We start from the raw sequence: 18,767 nt of genomic DNA on the forward strand, positions 1-18,767 counted from the left end.
AAGAGGGTTCGAATTATAAGAAGAGGAGAAGAGTGTTAGTGATTAAATAGATAAATAGAAGATGATGAGAGAGAAAGAGTTTTTAAAAATAATTAAAAAGAAAAGGAAAATATTTTTGTCTTTATTTTAAAATTTTATTAGAATTCAAAAATTAAGAGAAGAAATAGAATAAAATTAAAATTTAAAACAATTAGTTAAAAAGAATTTTGAAAAAGAAGTTAATGATTTTCGAAAACTAGAGAGAGAAAAGTAGTTAGGTGGTTTTGAAAAAGACAAGAATTTTGAAATCAAACAAAAAGTTAAGTAGTTAATTGAAAAAGATTTGAAAATCAATTTTTAGAAAGATAAGAAGTTAGAAAAGATTTTGAAATTGATTTTGAAAAAGATATGATGTGAAAAAGATATGCTTGAAAAGATATGATTGAAAAGATATGATTAAAAAGTTATGATTGAAATTTATTTTAAAAAAGATTTGAAAAAGAAATTTAGAAATATTTGATTTTGAAAATTAAAGTTAATGACTTGACTAACAAAAAAACTAAAAGATATGATTCTAGAATTTAAAGGTTGAACCTTTCTTAACAAGAAAGTAACAAACTTGAAATTTTTGAATCAATCACATTAATTGTTAGTAAATTTTTTGAAAATTTGAAATGAAATTAAGAAAAAGATTTTGAAAATTTTTTTTAAAATTTTCGAAAAATATGAAAGAAAAGATGAAAAATGTTTGATTTTTGAAAAAGTTTTGAAAAGATAGGATTTTTGAAATTGAAATCTTGACTTGACTAACAAGAAACAACTTATTTTAAAATTTTTTGACTGAGTCAACCCAAAGATTTTGAAATTTATGAGTGTAATAAGGAAAAGATATATTTTTTATTTTTTGAATTTTTAATGAGGAAAGAGAAAAACACAAAAATGACTCAAAACATGAAAATTTAAGATTAAAACAAATGATGCATGCAAGAACACTATAAATGTCAAGATGAACACCAAGAATACTTTGAAGATCATGATGAACATCAAGAACTTATTTTTGAAAAATTTTCAAGAAAAGAAAAATATGCAAGATACCAAACTTAGAAATTTTCAATGTTTAAACTCTAACGATTCAAGAATGCATATGAAAAATAAGAAAAGACACAAAACAATAAAATGTAAAGATCAAACAAGAAGACTTACCAAGAACAACTTGAAGATCATGAAGAACACATGCATGAATTTTTTCGAAATATTTTTTTTGAAAATTAAAAAGATGCAATTAACACCAAGCTTAAAACTTGACTCTAGACTCAAACAAGAAACACAAAAATATTTTTGATTTTATGATTTTAAATTTTTTTTGATATTTTGAAAATATCTTTTGGGAAAAACGAAAACAAAGAAAAAAAATTTTGAAAAATTTTTGAAAACCTTTTGAAAAGAAAATAAAGGTTGAAACAAGAAGAAAATTACCTAATCTGAGCAACAAGATGAACCGTCAGTTGTCCAAACTCGACAACTAACCAGCAAGTGCACTGGGTCGTCCAAGTAATAAACCTTACGTGAGTAAGGGTCGATCCCACGGAGATTGTTAGCTTGAAGCAAGCTATTGTCATCTTGTAAATCTCAGTCAGGCGGATTCAAATGGTTATAGAGTTTTGATAATTAAAAGATAAATAAACATAAAATAAAGATAGAGATACTTATGTAATTCATTGGTGGGAATTTCAGACAAGCATATGGAGATGCGTTATTCCTTCTGAATCTCTGCTTTTCTACTGTTTTCATTCAATCATTCATACTCCTTTCCATGGCAAGCTGTATGTAGGGGGATCACCGTTGTCAATGGCTACCGTCCATCCTTTCAGTGAAAATGGTCCAGCTATGGGTTACGTAGGGCTAATCATCTGTCGGTTCTCACTTGTGTTGGAATAGGATCCAGTAATCCTTTTGCATCTGTCACTATGCCTAACAGTCATGAGTTTGAAGCTCGCCACAATCATCCCATCCCATATCCTACTCGGAATATCGCAAACAAGGTTTAGACTTTCCGGATCTCAAGAATGCTGCCAATTAGTTCTAGCTTATACCACGAAGACTCTGATCTCACGGAATTGAAGGCTCTGTTGTCAGGAGAGCAATCATGCGTCGTGGACCAGGAATCCAAGAGATATACATTCAAGCTTGTTTTCATGTAGAACGGAAGTGGTTGTCAGGCACGCATTCATAGGTTGAGAATGATGACGAGCGTCACATAATCATCACATTCATCAGGTTCTTGTGTACGAATGAATATCTTAGAATAAGAATGAGCTTGAATTGAATAGAAGAATAATAGTACTTTGCATTAATACTCGAGGAATAGCAGAGCTCCACACCTTAATCTATGATGTGCAGAAACTCCACCGTTGAAAATATATAAGTGATAATGGTGTTCATTGGTTTCAGCCCCAGAGAGGGAACCAGAATAACCAAGACCTAGGTCTAAGGACTAAACGTCCAAAGATATCAGTACAATAGTAAAAAGTCCTATTTATACTAAACTAGTTACTAGGGTTACAGAAATAAGTGAATGACACAGAAATCCACTTCCGGGCCCAGTTTGTGTGTGCTTGGGCTGAGCATTGAAGCTTTCATATGTAGAGACTTTTCTTGGAGTTAAAAGCCAGTTCTTATGCCAGTTTGGGCGTTTAACTGCAACTTCTATCCTATATCTGGCGTTTAACGCCAGAATAGGGCAGGAAACTGGCGTTTGAACGCCAGTTTGGGTCGTCAAAACTCGAGAAAAGTATAGACTATTATATATTGCTGGAAAGCTCAGGATGTCTATTTTCTAACACAGTTAAGATCGCGCCATTTGGGTTTCTTCAGCTCCAAAAAATCCATTTCGAGTGCAGGGAGGTCAGAATCCAACAGCATCAGTAGTCCTTTTTCAGCTTCTGAATCAGATTTTTGCTCAGGTCCCTCAATTTTTGCCAGAAAGTATCTGAAATCATAGAAACACACACGAACTCATAGTAAAGTCCAGAAATGTGAATTTTTCTTAAAAACTAATAAAACTATACTAAAAAGTAGCTAGATCCTACTAAAAACTATCTAAAAATAATGTCAAAAAGCGTATAAATTATCCGCTCATCACTCACTTAGTGAGCGCTACACTGAAAGCATGCTAGGCCAAAGGCTAGTGAGCACTATGCTCACAAAACCAAATGAAGCGCTACACTGGGAGTGCACCAACACACCCTGACTCACTTGAACCAAGCCATTCCTGACCCATTCATTCAAGGTCAATTTTGAAAAGCCCATTGACATAGCAAAGCAAGAAAAACTCATGGACATCACTCAAAGGCACAAGAAATAGTTAGATTAGGAATTTCATTTAAATTATAATTTGTTTTCAATTTTAATTTTATTTTTTCACTTTGTAAAGCCTATATAAAGGCATCAGTCTCATTTCATTAGATCTGTCAGGCTAGCTCTGCTATAAAGCAGTAGGAGTAGGATAGAATAGAAACCTCTCTTGAAACACTTTTTTCTCTTTTGCACTTTCTACATTTCAGTTATATTGAATCGAATTTATGCAATTTCAATTTCTACAATCCTCTGCTACAATTTCCTTTTCTGCAAGTTTACAATTCAGTTTACATTGAGCTTGAATTTAAATCTTTTGTTCTATTAGCTTGTGATTCACTTTCATGCAATTTAATTCTTCCGCAATTGTTCTTCACTTTACAATTCTTGCTGTGATCTAAATTTTACTCTTTCTGCATTTTAAATTTTCCAGTCACTTGTTCTGAAGTCCTTTTTGATAGCTTGATCTATTGTTTTCTTTAATTTCCCAACAACCCATTCCCTTTGCATTTGATGCAATTTACGTTTCTTTCTCTTTAAGTTTTCTGCCCATTTACATTTTGCAACTTATAATTCCTACAATTTACATTCTGCTGCTTAAATTTCACTCAATTCACCAATGTTAGCTTGACTAAACTAATCACCCACTAAAGTTGCTTGATCCATCAATCCCTGTAGGATCGACCTCACTCTTGTGAGTTATTACTACTCGATGCGACCCGGTACACTTGCCGGTGAGTTTTGTGTGGAAATCTAATTTCCACCCATCAAGTTTCTGGCGTCGTTGCCAGGGATTGATATAGATTGACAACGATTAAGTGGGTGAGAAGTTTAGATCAAGCATTTTCTTTGTTTTTGTTCTCTGATTTAAGCTGATAGCAAGGTGTTTAAATTTTTGCCTCACTAAGAAATTCTTCTTTGTGACATGAATTTCAATTTTCTTTGGTGGTGTATTTTACAAAATTCAAATGGAGTTCAACTCATCTTATAATCAAACAGATTTCATGGATATTACCCACCATCACCAATCTCTAATAGTAGTTGGGAATATCACCAAGAAATTACAGATCCTAAGCACTCCAATCCATGGAGATATGCTTCAGAACCACAAGATGAGCAAGAGAATCATATGGGATACTTCCCACCACCACAAAATGATTCAAGTCATTATTCTAATGGTGGCTGGGAGTATCACCAAGAAATTGCAAATTCTGAGCACTCCAATCAATGGAGATATGCTCCGGAGCCACAAATTGATCAAGCAATTCACATGAGATATTGTCCAGAACTGCAAAATGATTTATGTCATGATCCTCATGGTAGCTGGACATATCAACAAGAGTATGAACAATCAAGTGAAATGAACTATTTCTCAGAGCCACAAAGTAACTCATATTGCTATGATACTGACATAAATTATGGTTGGGAAGGGAATTTCAATGTTTCATCTTCTGTGCATCAAGGAACATCATCATTTGATTGTGCTGTCAATACATACATGGAAAATTGTCCCCCAAGGCAACAAGGTGATTGATAAACCACTATTTTATGATAAATCTTGTGCCTAAATTGAATGATTTATCAACTCTTTACCTACTTTTTCATATGGAAATTGCATAGTTTTGCTTTCCCTTCCTTATTATGTGATATATGTGAAATACATGTTTTTTATGCTTTAAAAGTAATTATTTTAATTACCCTTTATTACCATTCGATGCCGTGATTTGTGTGTTGAGTACTTTAAGGTTTTATAGGGCAGGAATAACTTAAAGGATGGAAAAGAAAGCATAAATTGGAATTTTAGAGAAACTGGCAGTGACGCATCCGCATGGGCGACGCGAACGCGTGGTTCGCGCAAAAGGGAATCGACGCGAGCGCATGGATGAGGCAAACGCGTGACTTACGAAATACAACTGATGCGGGCGCATGACTGACGCGACCGCGTGGAAGAGCAACACTCCAGATGACGCGACCGCGTGACCCACGAAGACGCGTGACGTGCGCGATCTGCAGAATTTGCAGATCTCGTTTCCAGTAATTTATGGGCCCCTTTTGACCCAGATCCAAGCCCAGAGAACACATATTGAAGGATTATAAATGGAGGAGTCCATCCAATCATAAGGACGATTCATTTATACATAGTTTTAGGATCTAAATGTAGTTTTTAGAGAGAGAGGTTCCCTCTTCTCCCTTAGGAATTAGGATTAGGATTTTTAGAAATTAGAAATATTACTTCCTCATCTAAGGTTTAATGTCCTTCTATTTATTTTTCCTTTTATTTATTTAATGACCATTCATGTTATGATTTTCTAATTTAAATATAAATTGAGGTATTTCAGACTCATGATTGCTTTTCCTTATTTATAATTTAGATTGTTCACTATTGGCTTTGGTTGATTAATTGGTAACTCTTGAGTTATCAAACTCATCATGATTGATAATTATCATCCTTGCTGATTAATTTAGATTCCTATAACTCTAGTCTTTCCTTAAGGATTTGACTAGAACTTTAGGTGTTAAATTAATTTGTCCACTTAACTGACCTTCATAGTTAGAGGTTGACTTAGTGGTAGCAGAATTATAACTCTCATCACCATTGATAAGGACAACTAGGATAGAACTTCCAGTTTTCACACCTTGCCAAGAGATTTCTTCATTATTACTTTATTAATTTTTGCAAACCATTTCTCTTGCTCAAAACCCTTTTCAAAACCCAAAACACTGTTTTTCCATAACCAATAATAAATCATACTTCCCTGTAATTCCTTGAGAAGACGACCCGAGGTTTGAATACTTCGATTAATTATTTTTATTGGTTTTGTTACTTGTGACAACCAAAACGTTTGTAAGAAAGGACTCTTGTTGATTTAGAAGCTATACTTGCAACGGGAATTTATTTTGAATTCTAGACCACGGAAAAGTTCTCTCTTCAGTGATCCATACGGTGATGAGTTCCACAATTCTTCAAGTTGTTCTTGGGAGAATCAAAATCAGAAAGCATTTGACAATTCATACTCCACTTATCAAGAGCTATCATCACTTGAGCAAACCTTCAATTCATTCATGGAAAGCTGTCAAACCTCACTGATGTGGCGGAAAAATCACCGATCAAGAGTTTATAGAGAAAATAGCATTGCAGGTATAGCTCTTAACCAATGAAGATTCCACGTATCAATTTAAAAGAGTTGTCACGAAATTTAGAAATAAAAATACTGGGAGTATGAGTCCCAGGTCGTCTCCCAACGAGTTGTAGAGAGAATGCTAATTTATTAATTAGGAGTTTTCAAGAGAGTTGAGTTGAATGATGAGCAATTAAATAGTTGTAAATTAAAGAAATAAAAACTAAGAATGATTATTAATATTCTAAGTAAAAAGGCCTTGACTGGGGGAATGATCAATTGGAAGTTCTATCCTTGTTGGGATCTCTTAGGTGTAGTATCAAAAAGGTTGTTATTTTCACTTAGTTAACCCTTACTAAATAAAGGAAAGTCAAGTGATTGAGCTAACTCTTATTCACAAATCCTAGTCCTCTCCCTTGGGAAGGTCTAGCGTTAGTAAATACAGAACTAGCTACAACTTCCAGTTTAATCTTCACTTAAGCCTTCCAACTCAAGTGTCTCCTTTTAATCAACCGCCATGTCAAGTAGGGAATCTTACTCTATTGACATGAATATAATACTCAAAAAAATATAAGAAGAGGACATGATAAATTAAATAAAATAGAGACTAAAAATTAATTAAAAATAAAAGTAATCCTCTGTATCAACAATCCATGAAAATAATCCAATTACCACTTTAAACAATAATTAAGAATATGGAATAAATAAAAGAGCAAGTAAGGAAACAAACTAGAATAATGTCTTCAACGGTGGTGATGACTCTTCAATATCCAAAGCAAAAGGCATAGAACTAATAAACTATAAATGTAAAGAGAACCAAGAGGAAGAGTAATTTCTCTCTAGATTCAGATCTAAGATCCTAAAACTATCCTAATGAGAATGTGTTGATGTGTGTTGAGTCTTTACATGTTCCCTGGCTTTATTCTGTGTTTCTGGGCCAAAAACTGGGTCAAAATATAGCCCAAAATTGCCCTCAGCATTTTCTGTTATTTCTGCAGATCCCGTATGTCACGTGTACACGTCGGTCACGCGTGTGCGTCATTCAGCGATTTTCCTTAGCACGCGTCCGCGTCGTCCATGCGTGTGCGTCATTTGTGCAAAATCCAATCTACGCGTACGCGTCAGACACGCGCACGCGTCGCTGCGATTTTCTCCATTCCGCGCGCTCGCGTGAGTCATGCGCGCACGTCGATGCTCGCTGGTCATCTCCTTAGTTTCTTGTATTCCTTCCATTTTTTTGCAAGCTTCCTCTCCATTCTCTAAGTCATTCCTGTCCTGTGAAGCCTGAAACACTTAACACACGGATCACAGCATCGAATGGTGTAAAGGGGAATTGAAATACACAAATTAAAGATCTTTAGGAAGCAAGTTTTCAACCATAGAACAATCTTAGGAAGGGATTGTAAAATCATGCAGTTCATATGAATAAGTGGGTAAAGACTTGATGAAACCACCCAATTAAACACAAGATAAACCATAAAATAGTGGTTTATCAACCTCCCCACACTTAAACATTAGCATGTCCTCATGCTTAGCTCAAGGAGATAAAATAAACAAGTAGGGAAAAGTAAGACTCATGCAATGCAATGCAACCTATGTATATGAATGCAACTATATGCTAAGATGATTTTGTCTACTTGGTTAAAAGTAAATAAGTTCTTCAAGACAAACATAAATCAAATTCCATTAATTAAAATCATATAGTAAAAACAAGTAAACTTGTAAGAAGACAGCTCATGAAAGCATGGAACATAGAACTAAGCATTGAACCCTTACTGATGGTGTATATGCACTCTAATCACTCAAGTGTATAGGTGGTGCATAGAATTGTTATTCACACTTTTCACAACTCCGGTGCCACTAACCAGCAAGTGCACTAGGTCGTCCAAGTAATACCTTACGTGAGTAAGGGTTGATCCCACGGAGATTGTCGGCTTGAAGGAATCTATGGTTATCTTGTAAACCTTAGTCAGGAGATTAATAATGAAAAGAGTTTTGTTTGTAAAAAGTAAAAGAACATGAAATGAATAATACTTGTTATGCAGTAATGGAGAATAGGTTGAGGTTTTGGAGATGCTTTGTCTTCTGAATCTCTGGTTTCCTACTGTTGTCTTCTTTACACACGCAAGGCTCCTTCCATGGCAAGCTGTATGTTGGTGGATCACCGTTGTCAATGGCTACCATCCGTCCTCTCAGTGAAAATGGTCCAACTACAGGTTCCGTAGGGCTAATCATCTGTCGGTTCTCACTCGTGCTGAAATAGGATCCATTGATCATTTTGCACACTGTCACTGCGCCCAACATTTGTGAGTTTGAAGCTCGTCACAGTCACCCCTTCCCAGATCCTACTCAGAATACCACAGATAAGGTTTAGACTTTCCAGATCTCAAGAGTGCTGCCAATTGATTCTAGCTTACACCACGAAGACTCTGGTTTCACGGATTTGAACACTCTGTTGTCAGGAGAGGCAATCAAATTCATGAACCAGGAACCCAAGAGATACACACTCAATCTAAGGTAGAACGGAAGTGGTTGTCAGGCACGCGTTTATAAGTTGAGAATGGTGATGACTGTCACGGATCATCACATTCATCATGTTGAAGTGCGAATAAATATCTTAGAATAGAAACAAGCGTGATTGAATAGAAAACAGAAATAATTGCATTAATCCATCGAGACACAGCAGCGCTCTTCACCCCCAACCATGGGGTTTAGAGACTCATGCCGTAGAAGATACAAATTCAGATGTAAAATGTCATGAGGTACAAAATGTATCTCTAAAAGTAGTTTTTATACTAAACTAGTAACTTAGGTTTACAGAAAATGGGTAAACTAAGATAGATAGTGCAGAAATCCAATTCCGGGGCCCACTTGGTGTGTGTTTGGGCTGAGCATTGAAGCTTTCATGTGAATAGGCTATTCTTGGCATTAAACGCCAGCTTTGGTGCCAGTTTGGGCATTTAACTCCAACTTTTATACCAGTTCTAGCGTTTAACGCTAGAAAGGGTAAAAAGCTGGCGTTTAAACGCCCGTTTGTGCTATCAAATCTCAGGAAAAGTATGGACTATTATATATTGCTGGAAAGCCCAAGATGTCTAATTTCCAACGCAATTAAGGGCGCGTCAATTAGACTTCTGTAGCTCTAGAAAATCCATTCCAAGTGCAGGAAGGTCAGAATCCAACAGCATCTGCAGTTCTTTCTTAGCCTCTGAATAAGATTTTTGCTTAGGTCCCTCAATTTCATCCAGAAAATACCTAAAATCACAGAAAAACACACAAACTCATAGTAAAGTCCAGAAATGTGATTTTTGCATAAAAACTAATAAAAATATACTAAAAAGTGACTAAAGCATACTAAAAACTACATGAAAATACCATCAAAAAGCGTATAAAATATCCACTCATCAATAGGGTAATCACTCTACTCTTCTCTAGTCATGCTTTCTAAACCTTATTCTTTACCTAACCAATCAACAAGTGTTTAATGTACCAATGCAAACATCATGAGGTCTTTTCAAGGTTGTAATGGGGTCAAGGTAAGGGTAAGGACATATGTATGGCTAAGTGAGCTATAAATTGAATCCTTCACTAACATAAGCTCTCACATAAACACACACATGCTCTATATAACTTCTAAATTTATGTCTAGCTACCCATAATTTCCCACTTTTTCATTACATACTTATGCATCACCCTTTTTTTAATCTTTATCACATGTGCATTGATCTTTTCATTAACTTAACTTAGCATTGGAGTAATTTTGTCCCCTTATTTAATTACTTAACTATTTGAATATTTTTGGATTTTTTTAAGCATAAAAATAAACATAATATTATTAATGCACATGGATTTTGGATCTTTTTTTGGTCTTACATGAGTAGGTACAAAAATTCCCTTTATTTTATCATGACATATTCCTTTATTAACCCATGTTCCCATGATCTTCCGATACTTAATTGATACACAATCTCTAACTTAAGCTAACCAAAGATTCAATTGGGGTGTTTAATTATTTTTCCGCTTAAGGCTAGCGATGTGGTAAAGTATAGAACAAATGGGGTTTAAAAGGCTCAAAGTGGTTAACAAGGGTAATTGAAAGGTATGCTATTTTGGGAAAAGTGAGCTAAAACAATTAATGGCCTCAATCATATGCATGCATTTAAATACACTAAATATTAGACATATAGAATGGAACAAAATAAAGATTACAATCATAGAGAAGAAAACACACAAGAATAAAATATTATGGTTAAATAATGTAACCATGTAATTAAGCTCAAATCTCACGGGTTGTGTGTTCTTAGCTATCATTTTATGTTCTAAATACAACTTCAAACAAGTTTTAACAAAAAAAAAATTTTAATCTAAATTAGTGAAATTTTTCAAAAATAGAGTCTTAAAAAGAAACTTATTATTTTTCAACCAATTAGAACATGCATGCACATACCTATTACTATGCAATTTATCCTATTCTAACAAAAAAAAATCCTATTGGTGTTTAAGAAAGAGAAATTACCTCCGGAAGTCAGGTACTAACTGACCTCCCCACACTTAAAGCTTGGCACCATCCTCGGTGCCATCAGTCAGGAACAAAGGGGGGCTGGTAGCACTGTCTCCACAAGCGGGACCGTCATGGCTCCCGGTGCTGGTAAAGAAGTGGAGTCCGAATATTCCTCGGGTGGGTGGTTGTCAACAAGCAGCTCTTTGAGGTATGTAAATTGGCAGTTGTTACGGCGCTCTCTTCGCTTTTCTTGCTGGTCTAGCCGGTCCAACCTTTCAAGTATTTGATGAAGCAGTTGGTTTGTTGGAGGTGCTTGTGATGTGGAAGGAGAAGGAATATCTCTGGCCGGTTCTACAGGCTAGCTAGTCGTGGCTGCTGGAGGTCTGATATATTTTCCGTTAGGGACGTACTGATCATCCCACAGAAGTATAGTCTTGGTATTCCCATCTCTGTAGGAGACTCTGGCTGCTGAGACTAGATCTGAAATCAAGGCGGGAAAATGTAAGTTGCCCGCAATTTGTACGTGTTCCATAGCATTCCAGATGTGTCTTGGTAAATTGAGGTGCTGGTCTGTAAGGATACACCAGAGTAGAACAGCCATGTCTGTGGTGAAGGAGGACTCGTGAGTACTCAGAAAGATGTAGTGGGATATAATCTGTGCCTATACTCGAGCTTCCAAGGTTAGTGCTGAAGCCAATATTCCCTTAGGTCGGGATTAATGGTATCCATAGATACATTTGCTGCCAGGTTGTGCTATAACTCTGAGAACGGCGTCCCAGTCAAATTTGTATGTCTGGCGTTGGATAGAGGCTTCTTGAAATGCGTCCAATCCTTCAGGGGCAGGGGGAAGATTTATAGCTTGCTGAATGGCTTCTTCAGTTATGGGGACTTGCTTTTGCCGGATATAGACAGACTGCAGTATTGGCATGTGAAAATTGGAGTAGAATTCAACTACCCATGATAGATTAACCTGCCGTGGCTGTCTTCGTAAGAATCCCCATTGTCTTCACTCAATGCAGGGTTGGTACACGAAATCGTGATACACAACTTCGTACAGTTGACCAGCAAGTGCACTGGGTCATCCAAGTAATACCTTACGTGAGTAAGAGTCGATCCTACAGAGATTGTCGGCTTGAAGCAAGCTATGGTCATCTTGTAAATCTCAGTTAGGCGGATTCAAACAGTTATGAGGTTTTTATAAATAAAAGAGAAATAAAACATAAAACAGGATAGAAATACTTATGCAATTCACTGGTGAAAATTTCAGATAAGCGAACAGAGATGCTTTGTTTCCCCTCAGCCTCTGCTTTCCTATTGTCTTCATCCAATCATTCATACTCCTTTCCATGGCAAGCTGTATGTAGGTGAATTACCGTTGTCAATGGCTACCATCCACTCTCTCAGTGAAAATGGTCCTCTACGGTTTGCCGCATGGCTAATCAGCTATCGATTCTCGATCGTGTCGGAATAAGATCCATTGATCCTTTGGCGCACTGTCACTGCGCCCCACAGTCGCGAGTTTGAAGCTTGTCACAGTCATCCCATCCCAGATCCTACTAGGAATACCAGAGACAAGATTTAGACTTTCTGGATCTCAAGAATGCTGCCAATTGATTCTAGCTTATACCACAAAGACTCTGATCGCACGGAATGGAAGCTCTGTTGTCAGGAGAGGCAACCATGCATCGTGAACCAGGAGGCCAAGAGATACACACTCAAGCTCTCGCAGATAGAATGGAAGTGGTTGTCAAGCACGCGTTTATAAGCGATGATGATGATGAGTGTCACGAATCATCATATCCATCAGGTTGAAGTATGAGTGAATATCTTTGAACAAGATTAAGCTTGAATTGAATAGAAAACATTAGTAATTGCATTAATTCATGAGGAACAGCAGAGCTCGACACCTTAATCTATGATGTGTAGAAACTCCACCGTTGAAAATACATAAGAACAAGGTCTAGGCATGGCCCCAAATAGCATGAAACAAACGAAAAAGGGTTCAAAGACCTGATCCCAAGATCAAAGATGATCAAAAGATCACAGATGATCAAAAAGATGAAAACACAATAGTAAAAGGTCCTATTTATAGCCAACTAGTAACCTAGGATTTACAAAAATAAGTAAATGATGCAGAAATCCACTTCCGGGGCCCACTTGGTGTGTGCTTGGGCTGAGCATTGAAGCTTTCACGTGCATAGGCTTCTCTTGGAGTTAAACGTCAGCTCTGGTGCCAGTTTGGGTGTTTAACTCCAGCTTTTATGCCAGTTTGGGCGTTTTTTTACGCCAGAATTTTTATGCTGACTTGAAACGCCAGTTTGGGCCATCAAATCTTGAGAAAAGTATAGACTATTATACATTGCTTGAAATCCCAAGATGTCTACTTTCCAACGCAATTAAAAGCGCGCCAATTGGGCTTTTCTAGCTCCAGAAAATCTACTTCGAGTGTAGGGAGGTCAGAATCCAACAGCATCTTCAGTCCTTTTTCAGCCTTTGAATCAGATATTTTCTCAGGTCCCTCAATTTCTACCAGAAAATACCTAAAATCACAGAAAAACACACAAACTCATAGTAAAGTCCAGAAATGTGATTTTTGCGTAAAAAGTAATAATTATATACTAAAAACTAACTAAATCATACTAAAAACTACCTAAAAATAATGCCAAAAAGCGTATAAAGTATCCGCTCATCACAACACCAAACTTAAATTGTTGCTTGTCCCCAAGCAACTGAAAACAAAATAAAAAGAAGAGAATATACAATGAATCTTACAATATCAATGAAACTTAGTCCCAATTAGATGAGCGGGGCTAGTAGCTTTTTGCTTCTGAACAGTTTTGGCATCTCACTTTATCCTTTGAAATTCAGAATGATTGGCATCCATAGGAACTCAGAATTTTAAATAGTGTTATTAATTCTCCTAGTTCAATACGTTGATTCTTGAACACAGCTATTTTATGAGTCTTGGCCGTGATCCTAAGCACTTTGTTTTTCAGTATTACCACCAGATACATAAATGCCACAGACACAATGACTTTAACTACTCAGTCTCAAGCTTTTCACTTGGACCTTCATGACACAAGCACATGGTTAGGGACAACTTGATTTAGCCACTTAGGCAAGGATTTTATTCCTTTGGGCCCTCCTATCCATTGATGCTCAAAGCCTTGGATCCCTTTTACCCTTGCCTTTTGGTTTAAAGGGCTATTGGCTTTTTCTGCTTGCTTTTTCTTTCTTCTTTCTTTTTTTTTCTCGCCATTTTTTTCGCTACTTTTTCTTTTTCACTGCTTTTTCTTGCTTCAAGAATCAATTTTATGATTTTTCAGATTATCAATAACATTTCTCTTTGTTCATCATTCTTTCAAGAGCCAACAATTTTAACATTCATAAACTTCACAATAAAAAATATGCACTGTTCAAGCATTCATTCAGAAAAACAAAAAATATTGCCACCACATCAAAATAATTAAACTAACTTCAAGTTAAAATTTTAAATTCAAGTACTTCTTGTTCTTTTGTAATTAGGCACATTTTTCATTTAAGAAAGGTGAAGGATTCATGGAATTATTCATAGCTTTAAGGCATAGACACTAGACACTAGACACTAATGATCATGTAATGAAGACACAAACATAGATAACACATAAAGAATAAAATCGAAAAACAGAAAAATAAGAACAAGGAAATCAAAGAACAGGTCCACCTTAGTGATGGCGGCTAGTTCTCCTTCTTGAAGATCCTATGGAGTGGTTGAACTCCTCAATGTCTCTTCCTTGCCTTTGTTGCTCTTCCCTCATGGCTATTTGATCCTCTCTAATTTCATGGAGAATAATGGAGTGCTCTTGGTGCTCCATCCTTAGTTGCTCCATATTGGAACTCAAATCTCCCAAAGAGGTGTTGAGTTGCTCCTGATAGTTGTGTGGAGGAAAATGCATCCTTTGAGGCATCTCAGGAATTTCTTGATGAGGGATTTCTTCATGCTCTTGTTGAGGTACATGAGTGGGCTCTCTTGTTTGCTCCATCCTCTTTTTAGTGATGGGCTTGTCTTCTTCAATGAAGATGTCTTCCTCTATGACAATTCCAACTAAATTGCATAGGTGACAGATGAGATGAGGGAAGGCTAACCTTGCCAAAGTGGAAGGTTTGTCAGCAACCTTGTATAGTTCTAAGAGGTATGATCTCATGAACTTCTACTTCCTCTCCAATTATGATACTATGGATCATGATAGCCCAATCCACAGTTACTTCGGACCGATTACTAGTAGGAATAATAGAGCATTGGATGAACTCTAGCCATCCTCTTGCCACGGGTTTAAGGTCATGCCTTCTCAATTGAACCGGCTTGCCTTTGGAGTCTCTTTTCCACTGAGCTCCTTCCACACATATGTCTATGAGGACCTGGTCTAACCTTTGATCAAAGTTAACCCTTCTAGTGTAGGGGCGTGCATCTCCTTGTATCATAGGCAAGTTAAATGCCAACCTTACATTTTCCAGACTAAAATCTAAGTATTTCCCCTGAACCATTGTGAGCCAATTCTTTGGGTTTAGGTTTACACTTTGATCATGGTTCTTGGTGATCCATGCGTTAGCATAGAACTCTTGAACCATTAAGATTCTGACTTGTTGAAAGGGGTTGGTGAGAACTTCCCAACCTCTTCTTCGGATCTCATGTCGGATCTCCGGATACTCATTCCTTTTGAGCATGAAAGGGACCTCAGGGATCACCTTCTTCTTGGCCACAACTTCATAGAAGTGGTCTTGATGGACCTTTGAGATGAATCTCTCCATCTCTCATGACTCAGAGGTGGAAGCTTTTGCCTTCCCTTTCCTTTTTCTAGAGGTTTCTCCGGCCTTAGGTGCCATAAATGGTTATGGAAAAACAAAAAGCAACGCTTTTTCCACACCAAACTTAAAATGTTTGCTCGTCCTCGAGAAAAAGAAGAAAGAAGGAACAGAGAAGAAGAAGAAATGGAGGAGATAGAGAGGTGTGAGTGGTTTGGCCAAGGGGCAAAGATTTTGAATTTTGAAAGGTGGGGGTAGGTGGAATTTTTGGGGAAGAGTGGTATAGGGAGGTGTGAAGAAGAGAGAGAGTGAATTGAGGTAGGTGGGAATCCTGTGAGGTCCACAGATCCTGAGGTGCCAAGGATTTCTCATCCCTGCACCATTATGGCGTGTAAGCGCCCTCCTAGTGCTAATCATGGCATTAAACACCAGGTTGCTGCCCATTTCTGGCGTTTAACGCCAGCTTTTCTTCCCTTTCTGGCGTTGAACACTAATTTGGTGCCCTTTTCTGGCATTAAACGCCAGTCTGGTACCCTTTTATGGTGTTAAACGCCCAGAATGGTGCCAGACTGGGCGTTTAACGCCCATTCTGCTACCCTTACTGGCGTTTAAACGCCAGTAAACTACTCCTCTAGGGTGTGCTGTTTTTAATGCTGTTTTTGAGTTTGCTTTGCTTTTGTAGTTGTTTTTGTGACTCCACATGATCATTAACCTAAAGAAAACATAAAATAACAATGGAAATTAGAAAATAAAAATTGGGTTGCCTCCCAATAAGCGCTTCTTTAATGTCAATAGCTTGACAGTGAGCTCTCATAGAGCTTCACAGATATTCAGAGCATGGTTGGGGCCTCCCAACACCAAACTTAGAGTTTGAATATGGGGGTTCTGTTTGACTCTGTATTGAGAGAAGCTTTTCATGCTTCTTCTCCATGTGTACAGAAGGAGTTCCTTGAGCCTTAAACACAAGGTAGTCCTCATTCACTTGAAGGATCAACTTTTCTTTGTCAACATCAATCACAGCTTTTGCTGTGGCTAAGAAGGGTCTGCCAAGGATGATGGATTCATCCTCATCATTCCCAGTGTCTAGGATTATGAAGTCAACAGGGATGTAAAGTCCTTCAACCTTTACCAAGACATCCTCTACAAGTCCAGAAGCTTGTTTCTGTGATTTATTTGCCATCTCTAGTGAGATTCTTGTAGCTTGTAGTACCTCAAAGATTCCCAGTTTCTCCATTACAGAGAGTGGCATAAGGTTTATGCCTAACCTCAGGTCACACAGAGCCTTCTCAAAGGTCATGGTGCCTGTGGTACAGGGTATTAAGAACCTTTCGGGATCCTCTTTCTTTTGAGGTATCTTCACCTGAGCCAATGCACTTAGTTCATTGATGAGCAAGGGGATTCATCCTCCCAAGTCTCATTACCAAATAACTTGGCATTCAGCTTCATGATTGCTTTAAGGTACTTAGCAACTTGCTCTTCAGTGATGTCTTCATCCTATTCAGAGGAAGAATACTCATCAGAGCTCATAAATGGCAGAAGTAGGTTCAATGGAATCTCTATGGTCTCTGTATGAGCCTCAGATTCCTTTGGTTCCTCAGGAGGGAACTCCTTTTCGTTCAGAGGACATCCCATGAGGTTTTTCTCACTGGGAATCACGTCCTCCTTACTCTCTCCAGGTTCGGCCATGTTGGTCATGGTTATGGCCTTGCACTCTCTCTTGGAATTTTCTTCTGTATTGCTTGGGAGAGTACTAGGAGGAGTTTCAGTGACTTTTTTACTCAGCTGACCCATTTGTGCCTCCAAATTTCTTATGGAGAACCGTGCCTCAATCATGAAACTGAGGGTGGTCTTAGATAGATCAGAGACTATGTTTGCTAAGCTAGAGAGGCTCTGCTCAGAATTCTCTGTCTGTTGCTGAGAAGATGATGGGAAAGGTTTGCTATTGCCAAATCTATTTCTCCCACCATTATTGTTATTGAAGCCTTGTCGAGGCTTCTGTTGATCTTTCCATGAGAAATTTGGGTGATTCCTCTATGAAGAATTGTAGGTATTTCCATAGGGTTCTCCCATGTAATTCACATCTTCCAGTGCATAATTCTCAGGGTCAAAAGCTTCTCCTTCAGAGGAGGCTTATTTAGCACTGCCAGATATAGCTTGCAATCCAGTCAGATTCTAAGAAATCATATTGACTTGCTGAGTCAATATTTTATTCTGAGCTAATATAGCATTCAGAGTATCAATTTCAAGAACTCTTTTCTTCTGAGTTGTCCCATTGTTCACAGGATTTCTTTCAAAAGTGTACATGAACTGGTTATTTGTAACCATTTCAATGAGTTCCTAAGCTTCTGCAGGTATTTTCTTCAGATAAATAGATCCACCTGCAGAATAGTCCAATAACATCTTGGATAGCTTAGACAGACAATCATAGAAGATACCTATGATTCTCCATTCTGAAAGCATGTCAGAATGACACCTTCTAATCAATTGCTTGTATTTTTCCCAAGCTTCATAGAGGGATTCACCTTCCTTCTGTTTGAAAGTTTGAACTTCTACTCTAAGCTTACTCATCTTTTGAGGTGGAAAGAATTTAGCTAAGAAGGCATTGACCAATTTTTTCTAAGAGTTCAGGCTGTCTCTAGGTTGTGAGTTCAACCTTATACTAGCTCTGTTTCTTACAACAAAAGGGAAAAGCATAAGTCTGTAGACCTCGGGATCAACTCCATTGGTCTTAACAGTGTCACAGATTTGTAAAAATTCAGCCAAGAACTGATGAGGATCTTCTAATGGAAGTCCATGAAACTTGCAATTCTGTTGCATCAGAGAAACTAATTGAGGCTTAAGCTCAAAGTTGTTTGCTCCAATGACAGGAATAGAGATGCTTCTCCCATAGAAGTCGGGAGTAGGTGCAGTAAAGTCACCAAGCACCTTCTTTGCATGGTTGGCATTGTTGTTATTTTCGGTTCCCATGTCTTCTTCTTTTTCGAAGATTTCTGTCAGGTCTTCCCCAGAGAGTTGTGCTTTAGCTTCTCTTA

The 18,767-nt window shown here is 37.4% G+C and overlaps 1 non-coding gene across 1 annotated transcript; it reads left to right on the top strand.

The window, feature by feature from the left end:
- Positions 1 to 18,193: 18,193 nt before the first annotated feature.
- LOC127745909 (small nucleolar RNA R71) lies at positions 18,194 to 18,297 on the top strand. The gene has a single exon (XR_008007532.1). It is a non-coding gene; the product is annotated as a small nucleolar RNA R71 (small nucleolar RNA).
- Positions 18,298 to 18,767: the final 470 nt, after the last annotated feature.

Source organism: Arachis duranensis, chromosome 3 (genome assembly GCF_000817695.3).
Source record: "Arachis duranensis cultivar V14167 chromosome 3, aradu.V14167.gnm2.J7QH, whole genome shotgun sequence".
Lineage (NCBI taxonomy): Eukaryota > Viridiplantae > Streptophyta > Magnoliopsida > Fabales > Fabaceae > Arachis > Arachis duranensis.